Source organism: Apium graveolens, chromosome 6 (assembly GCF_009905375.1).
Source record: "Apium graveolens cultivar Ventura chromosome 6, ASM990537v1, whole genome shotgun sequence".
Lineage (NCBI taxonomy): Eukaryota > Viridiplantae > Streptophyta > Magnoliopsida > Apiales > Apiaceae > Apium > Apium graveolens.
Genome location: NC_133652.1, coordinates 154,501,080 through 154,511,127, shown reverse-complemented (window position 1 = coordinate 154,511,127; position 10,048 = coordinate 154,501,080).

The following is a 10,048-nucleotide window of genomic DNA, read 5'->3' as shown; positions in this document are numbered from 1 at the left end:
ACAATTTTGACCATTACTGGTTCGATCCATACTTTCTCGTGGTTTAACACGTGCCCCACTTGGAATCATTATAATTACGTCATATTTCCTTTATCCACATTTCTATTCTTGAGCATTTTGAATATTACCTTTTTCCTTATAAAACCTCTAAGGTTATCCTTCAATCGTTCCTCCTGTATTCCCTAGATACAGGGCATATCACAATACCATTTACTAATAGTAGAACCATTGTCTATATACTTCTGCAAAATTTCTCCACTGATTCTTAAAGGTTGTTATTACCTTAACCCTTTTCCAATCATACTGTCAAAACTCATACTGTCCCTATTAAGGGTGACATGCCAACCTTTATCCAGTCCCCTAGGATTCATTTTAAGTTACCAATGTTCTATCCTTAATTCCACCTTTAAAAGGTACCTGCATCCTTCCACGAATAAATCAAGTCATATTTCCTTGATAGATTATCATATTCATCATTCCCACCTCGATAGTCTATACCTAACTTCATAATAGCATCCTTATTCAAATTGAGGTCAATTCATATGGCCTCCAAAAGATAACAACGGTTATCCGCTTGTCTTGCCTAATTTGGTAACGATAACAAGGATGTTCTGGAAGATATTGGTCGTGTTCAACGTGAACTTCTTCTTAATAATTCCTTATTTACTTTTGTTGTTTATCTCAACAGTCACCTCAATGTTGGGATATCTTTCATACCTGGCGTCTCCCTTTCTGGGTATCAAGCCACCAGTCTTACATTTCACCTTCTTGAAGGTCACTTCCTTCATCCAATTTTCCTAATTTCTTACTTTCTTGACTCCTCAGTCCATCCGCGTTTCCTTATTAATCAATCGATCTATCTCAAAGTTTCATCGAATATTGTCAACTTCAAGGGAATTAACTATACATATCGCTTACGCCTTCAAACCTTGAATTTATCTCATGATCAGTCACCATTGCGCTGATGATGACACACTTCTCTATATTTATTGCAAGGGTTTCTTAGGGTTTCCCATACCTAACTCCCTTATCACTTCTCAACTCTATTTCCTTTATATCCCTTTATACTCCTTCCCTTTTCAGTCTTTTATTTTCGTTTCCATTACAACCATTACATGAACCAACACAACATAAGCATTGCTTTCAAACATCCCGTCATTCTGGATTCGTGTCCTCAAAACGAATCTTGACAACTTTTACAACTTAGATTCATAATTCATCATACTCGTCCGCTTTTATTCTGGCTCTAAAGCTTTTACACTACCTCCATAACCTTGGGAAGTACTTTCCCGAAAACAATTGTCTGAACTTTAATCAGTTTATTATAACCTCTGGCTCTGTGCCTTTCTTGGCCTGTCACCAACGGGTGGCCTCTCTCTTACGGGGGTAAGTGACAAAAACAGTCTTTTGTGCTTCGTCAATCATTTAAAATCTCAAATAATTCCTATATTTCCTTTAGTCAAGCTCTTGCCTCGACTGGGTCAAACTGTTCCTTGGAACTCTGAGAGCTTAGCGACTTAAAGGTCATGAAAGGATTTCCTACCGCATTGTTTCCTTAAGGTGGTGGTTGGGAATAAAAGTATAAGTTCTGTTTAGACAGGTCCATGAATTTCCATATAGGAGTACCGTCTCGGGTCTCCTTATCTTGCTCGACTTTTATTTTCTCAGTATGAAATGTTTCATCCTTCTCCCATACTTGGGGTTATCTTATACGTTAAAATCCTCATTTTCCACTTCATTATGTTATGGGTTCCTTCTATCTTGATGGCGTCCTCCCTGACTATCACATTCAGGGTTTGCCCTAAATCTTATTCCTTGAACTATGACTTTCATCTAGGATCTCATCTTTAAGCTCTTAAACATTTGGAACCCAAATTCTATAGGAATACCTCATTATTCCCTTATCATCTTTCTCGGTATTAATCTGATATCTATTTTTTGGCTCTCTGCCTTCATTCATCACTTTTTCTGGCACAATATGTTCTTTTCCAATAATTCGGTCTGTCTTGCAATCTCAAACAGCTTTTCGGTACCGGCTCCGGTTACCTTCACTTCTATTTCCATTTTCTCAAAATCTCTTATAAACTCTCTCAAAGACATTATCATCTTGAGTCTCTCCTTTTTACTAAGGGCATCAGCCACCACATTGGCTTTCCCCGAATGATAAAGAATCTCATAATCATAATCCTTGATTATCTCTAACCACCTCATTTGGCGCATGTTGAGCTCTTTCTGCGTGAAAATGCACTAGAGCACTTATGGCTTGTGTAAATCTCGTACTTCTCTCCATACAAGTAGTGTCTCCAATATTTAGGGAAAAACTATTGCCACGAGCCCAAGCTCATGGGTGGGGATATCGAATTTTATATTCCCTTAATTATCTTGATGTGTACGCGATTACCTTGTTGTGCTGTATAAGAAGCACCCTAATTCCTTATGCGAAGCGTCACAACACATCACAAAATCTTCTTTTTCCATCCGGCAATGCCAGCATAAGGGCCATCACCAACCTCTGCTTCAGTTCTTGAAAGCTGTTCTCGCATTTCTCTGTCCATTCGAACTTCTCAGTCTTACGAGTAAGCTGCGTTAAAGGGGCTACTATCTTTACAACTTGAACGAACCTCCGGTAGTGACCGGCCAATCCTACCTCTGGTAGTCGACCAAACCATGGTCATCAATTCATCAGTGGTCCTTTATCCAATCCTGTCAGGATCCTCCATGGGATCCTCCTCAACAACTATCCCTTCTAGGACAACATCATCAACCGCTAAATCCTCAATATCAACATCATCCGGTCCTGCATTAGGACACTCTATCGGATCCACAATCCGATCTCCAATTAGTAATAAAATATCATCGCGATGTTGCTCCTCAACCTCAGGGTTCGGAGTCCCGCTACCATATACGATAACGAACTACGCTCCTATCACGATATTTATAAGGGTTCCCATAAGGGTTTTAACTGTCAGTACTACGTTAGGTAGCCCGACTATGAACTTGGCAAGAGTTCTTATTATCTTACTGAACTTATTATCTTAACGTCCCATCATCTCTGAGGTTTATAACGCTTAGCTCTGATACCATTTCTGTAACACCCCCAGATCCGGGGTCGGGGATCCGGGTCGTCACGGTCTTTCTTTCCACAATATCACTTCACTTAATTAATAATAAATAACCTTATGCTGTGACCCCACACTAACACACACCACAACCCATTATAGTCTCAGAGATGAAATTTAAATAAGTACAAGTCTTTGAATCCACAATTTAAAAGTTATTACAACCCAAAATGATTACTTGATAAATTTACAGTTAATTGCCATTATCTGCCACAAGTTATAATTATACATAATTGATTCTCAAAAGTAGATGGTCTGATCTACAATAGATCTACCTCTGCAGCTATAGCAGCTACAACATCAACGGGAAGACGCGGGACGCTTCCCACGCACTTGCGCTGGGTCTGCTGGAGTCTGGCCATCTTTCCTAACTGTTGTTGTGTGATGAAGAAATAAAGCAAGGGTGAGCAGCAATCCCACCAAAATAATATGTATAATGATTAACAATATATGAGCCTTCTCATAGTACTCATAAAGGTCTTGGTCAAAAGAAATGAACCAAGTTGATATCTTAATGCGATGAAGTCGCAAAATATTCAGTATATATATATACATATATACTTTTCAAAATATGGGAAGTCCTCTTCCATGCATAATACACACAGAGTTCCAGTGTATAACTGTATAAAAATATCGTTGCAAGGTGATCTCATATATCTAACCTTGTCTCAACGTTTTTCTGAAAATCTTTGTCATGCATAAGATAATCATTTACTAGATATAAGTTTAAAAAAAATGAAGTTACAAGATACTCCAATATACTTATATCTTTTCCAAATACTACTTGAACTACCACCATTCAAGTTATAATTAGTTTCAAAGTTCATCACCCAGATGAGACTACAAGATAAGACTTGAATAGATTCAATCTTTGAAATATCATTATAAATAACGAAGTTACGAGATACTTCATTAAGTCCTGATATATATATCCATATATATATATATATATATATATATATATCTCATACATTTCCTGAAAATCTCTGTCATGTAAAGTATGAACAGAGTTATAATATCCAATGAATTTTTTTGAAAGGAAAAGAATTTTGGCATAAACCAGATATCTTGCTGATCAGGCAAAGATACCAATAAGTAACCTTTTCTACTAGTAGATGGATGAATCCCCCACCGGTCATCACCCTGGCCACATAAGGACCTTATGCTGAACCGCCACCCGGCCTCTTACGCATTGATGGACTGCCACCCAGCCACTTACACTTTGATAGACCGTACCCCGGCCTGTCGCTTATGCCGACTCAATTAGATGGGCTTACTTCCCGAACGTTGGGTAAGTAATCAATTCATTTGTTTTCTCAAAACAGCAACCACGTTGCGAATGTAAAATGCACCACAGAGCTGGATCCCCCAGGTTTTGAGCGAGTATTTAAATCCCCTTTGAAAGGAAGATCTTAAATATAAAAAAAATGAGTTTTGGGGTCCACTCTAACTTTAAAAATCATTTTGAAGACTCGAAAACATTTTTAAGAATGTTTGGAGTACTGCTGATTTATTAAAATAAATCAGTCCCGATATATTAGAAAATATCTGAATATTATTAAATAATATTCTCATAAGGATAATCTCTATATAAATAACTTGAAGTAGAAGTTGTAAAACTTATACTTGAAATGAGTATTAAATAACCAAAGATATACTTATACGAAAGTACTATCTTTATTTGAATAATAAAAAATAAGTTTGATTATCGACACCTTATTCTTTAATAAAATAAAGAATATATTTCAGTAAATAATCGGAGTCATAGGTCCTCAAATAAATATTCAAATAATATTCAATAAATAATATAAAGGAGTTATAAATCCTCGAATTAATATTCAAGTAATATTCATTAAATAAAATAAAAGGAGTCATAAATCCTCGAATGAATATTCAAGTAATATTCATTAAATAATATAAAGGAGTCATAAATCTTCGAATGAATATTCAAGTAATATTCATTAAATAAAATAAAAGGAGTCATAAGTCCTCGAATGAATATTCAAGTAATATTCATTAAATAAAATAAAAGGAGTCATAAGTCCTCGAATGAATATTCAAGTAATATTCATTAAATAATATTAAGCTACCGAATAAACCTTGTTCGATTAATATTTTTAAAAACCATATCAATATATATATATATAAATAAATATATATATATCATATACTCGGGAACATCTACTCCCGGTTTTAGAAAAGGTTCACCTTTGGGTCCCCTATACTCAGGGTATACGCAACTACTGCTTATCTCTAGCATAGGTATTATGCAACTAATAAGCATTTGAACCAACAGATATATAAGTCAAGAATACGAAATAGGCATGCATATATACCATATCACATGCTCCAATATATCGCAAGAATTTGCTAATAACAGATATGCATTTATCACAAGATCATGCATATACACATATACATCACAACAACAGTTATACGGGTAGAAAACTTGCTTGAGCGACTGGGGTTACGAATGGCTCGGGACGAGTCTGGTAACCTATAAGCAACAAGTAAGTTGGAATTAAACCAAAGTCACTTGTAAATCTATACTCTAACCAACTCAGACTCTAACGCTCGTTTTGCGCTTACTGATTTGCTTAAGTCACCCGGGTACCCTCGGCTCCACCATTTTTAATAATTTAACCTTTACGAATTTTAAGGTGATTCCTTCGCGAGTGTCTTACCAACTGCCTAACACACTTACCATAAATGTTTCATACATTAATTAACCCTTTTTGGTCTTTAACCTATGTTTCAAAGTAAGGCGAGGGGAAAAGTTTCGTTCGCGAAACGCCGTTACTTGAAACGGTCGTTTCTCCTAAACCGTGCATCGGAATCGAACGAACTACATATCAAAACGAAGCTCGTAACATGAACTATCTAAACATGGCAATGGTCAAAACCTAGCAGGGAGTTCTCGGGTCCTAATGTTATGAAAAAAAGCAGTCTAAAGTAAATCGGACGTTACGACGGCTATGTTTACGCGATTTCCAATATTTTAAACCATTCAAAACCATCCCAAATCAACCTCAAATCCAACATACAACCAACATCCATCCTTATCACATCATAACAACCTCAACCAATTCAATTTTAACATTCATACTTATGCCTAAGCTTAACTTTAACCATTCTTAAGTTCTTTTAATCAAAACAACAACATTTACCATTCCAATTCAATACCATTTCAAATCCCAAACTCTAAATCACAACATCAAGCTACAATATCATCCTACTAATCAAAATCATCTTATAATACATAGGAATCTAGGGTTTGGAGATGGTATACCTTCCTTGAAGTGGTGGGAGGAGCTAGGAAGCCTTAAGAAGCTTTGAGAAGTCTTAGGAATGCTTGGATCTTCAAGGAAAACAAGAAAAACTTCATGAAAAAAACTTGAAAACACTATTCATAGTCTTCTTCTTTGATTAAATGAAGAAGATGGAGAAGGAATTGATGGCTTAAACTCATGATATAGCCCTAACTAAGCATGAAGATGATTAGGGAATTAACTCACCAATTTAGGAAGCTTGGATCTTTGATTTTGAATTTCTTGCTCTTTTGAATAGTAAAAAGCCGAGAGCAAAGATGAACCATGCCTTGGTTGCTTTTTGATTTTGATGAAAAATGATTTTGCTTGGCTTGGTTGGCTTGTTTTTGTGTTTGATTTAGTTAATTACCTTGTTGCCCTTGAATTTGTGTGGTTACAAAGCCACCACACCTCCTTCCTTTTTTGTCATGCCTATGTCACCTTGCACATGTCATAATGCTCCCACTTGTCCACACCTTGTGGTTTGATGATGTCACAATCCCTGGCTTCTTGTATAAGCTTGTCTCTTGGTCACTTATTTGTTTTACGGTTCGCTTATCTTTCGTTCTCGTTTATCGTTTGAGAGATCATACCCGGGATCTTATTACTTAGGTTCCCTTAACCTTTCTCAATATATTATATTCCTTTTATGATCCTCTCCTATAATCCTTTAATTTAAATCCTTTTTATCCTGTTACCTTTTTCTCAATTCTTTCCGTATCTAGTGGATTTCCGGGAAAAATCAAAGTGTTCGGAATTGGATTCTAACGATCTTTACATACACTTATATACCATATAGAGTACTAATAATATCCCAGAAGATCAATAACAGAACCCCTACATAGTGTGGCATGAAAAGTTTTCTCATTCAGCAAAAACACTATTCATAAGGGTTTCAAAATCTCCAAAAATTGGGGTTATTACAACGACGCCCTCGAGGACCTGTGATAAACACGATCTTTGGAGGTCCAACTGCTGCTGGATTGTCCAAAAATTCCAGAAAGGCATACACCAGGGAGGTTATGCATATTGTTGGCGAAGCCCCGAAGAGGGCCAGGACAGAAGTAACATTGGCTTTTAATGATTCCGACCTAGAGGGCGTGAATTTTCCCCATGACGACCCGCTCGTCATAACACCGATAATAGGAAATAGCCCGGTTAAGAGGGTCCTTGTGGATAATGGTGCTTCTGTGGATATCTTGCTCCACGACACCTTTCTAAGGATGAGGTATAACGACTCACAGTTGACACCAACCGACATGCCGATATATGGATTTACTGGAGTAGAATGTCCTGTGGAAGGGATAATCAAATTGCCAACCACCATAGGTACGGAGCCAAGGCAAGCAACACAGATGCTGGATTTCGTGGTGGTAAAGGCTAGTTCAACTTATAATGCTATCATGGGGAGAACAGGGATACATGCCTTCAAGGCAGTCCCCTCTTCCTACCATTCAGTCATGAAGTTTCCCACCCGAAACGGGATTGGAGAAGAGAGAGGAGATCAAAAAATGGCTAGAAGCTGTTATGTGGCCTCTTTGAGGGCCGATGGAGTCGGGGGGCAGGTTCTTCCTATTGAAGATATGGATGTTCGAGAAAATGATGAGAATAGAGGAAGGCCAGCAAAAGAATTGGTTTCGGTTCCTTTAGACCCCAAGAATCCTGAGAGGATGACTTTCATTGGAGCCATATTAGAGGAGCCCCTTAGAGGGAAGTTAGTGAAATTTTTGCAAGAAAATAGTGATGTGTTTGCATGGTCAGCAGCTGATATGCCAGGCATAGACCCGGAGTTAATTACTCACAAGCTAAACGTGGATCCAAGCCGGAAGACAGTGAAACAAAAGAAAAGAAATTTTGCCCCGGAAAGACAAGAGGCTATAAAACAGGAAGTAGAAAAGCTCTTAGAGGTTGGTTTCATTGAGGAGATTCAATTTCCAGAGTGGTTAGCAAACCCTGTAATGGTGAAGAAGGCTAATGGAAAGTGGAGGATGTGTATAGACTTCACTGATCTGAATGATGCATGCCCCAAAGACTGTTTTCCGCTGCCTAGAATTGATACTTTGATTGATGCCACTGCTGGACATGAGATGCTGAGTTTCATGGATGGATTTAGCGGATACAACCAGATCAAAATGCATAAGGATGACATTCCAAAGGTATCATTTATCACTGACTTTGGTGTTTATTGTTATCTTGTTATGGCGTTTGGTCTCAAGAATGCAGGAGCCACCTATCAAAGGTTGGTGAATAGAATTTTTAAGGATCTTATTGGTAAGACTATGGAAGTTTATGTTGATGACATGTTAGTCAAGAGTCTAGTAAAGACTGATCATATAGCCCATTTAAGGGAAGCTTTTGAGGTCCTGAGGTACCACAAGATGATGTTAAATCCTACGAAGTGTGCTTTCGGAGTAGGATCTGGAAAATTCTTGGGATTAATGGTCTCAAAAAGAGGAATTGAGGCTAATCCCGATAAAATAAAGGAGATCCTGGACATGGAACCACCAAAAACTATCAAGGATGTTCAGAAGCTCACAGGAAGGGTTGCTGTGCTAGGACGATTCATCTCCAAGTCAGGAGACAAGTGCTTGTCATTCTTCAAGTCACTAAAGAACATTAAAGACTTTGTATGGAGTGAGGAAAATCAGAAGGCATTTGAAGAATTAAAGAAATATATGGGCCAGGCCCCGTTGTTGGCCAAGCCAGTTCTGAGTGAAGTTTTATTCTTGTACTTGGCTGTTTCAGAGAGCGCCTTGAGCGCGGTGTTGGTTAAAGAGGAACTGAAAGTCCAGAAACCCGTATACTATGTCAGCAAAATCTTGCATGGTGCTGAGTTGAATTATTCAACTATTGAAAAATTTGCTTTAGCCTTGGTAATGGCTTCAAGAAAGCTGCGTCCTTATTTTCAAGCTCACCAAATTGAAGTGCTAACAAATCAGCCACTGAGAAACATCATTCACAGTCCCAAGGCAAGTGGGAGACTGATTAAGTGGGCAATAGAGTTGGGAGAGTTCGATCTCAAGTATAAGCCGCGCACGGATATAAAATCCCAAGCACTAGCTGACTTCGTGGTGGAATGTACCATACCCAACCAAGAAGTTGGGGGGCAGGAAGATACCATACCTCAAGACAAGGGAGTCGACAATGGGGACAAAGAGAAGGATGATAAAGAATATTGGGTTCTCTATTTTGATGGGGCATCAAAAACAAACTCCAGTGGAGCAGGATTGGTTTTGCAAAGCCCTGATGGATTCTTAATTGAGTATGCTATGAAGCTAGACTTCCCAACCACAAACAATGAGGCAGAGTATGAAGCCCTGATTGCTGGCCTTGGTCTAGCTGGGACACTTAGAGTAAAAAACTTAAAGGTCCGTGGAGACTCGAAGCTGATCATATCCCAGGTAAAGGGAGAATTTGAGGCAAGGGATGATACGATGGCTAAGTATGTACGCCTAGTAAGGGCTGTGATGACTCAATTTAATGAATGCCATGTTGAACACATTCCAAGGGAAGAAAATGCTAAGGCAGATGCGCTATCAAAGTTTGCTTCATCTGAGATAGAATAAAGTTCAGGAAGTGTATACTTCCGTGTATTGAAGACACGAAGCATAGATGTTAAGC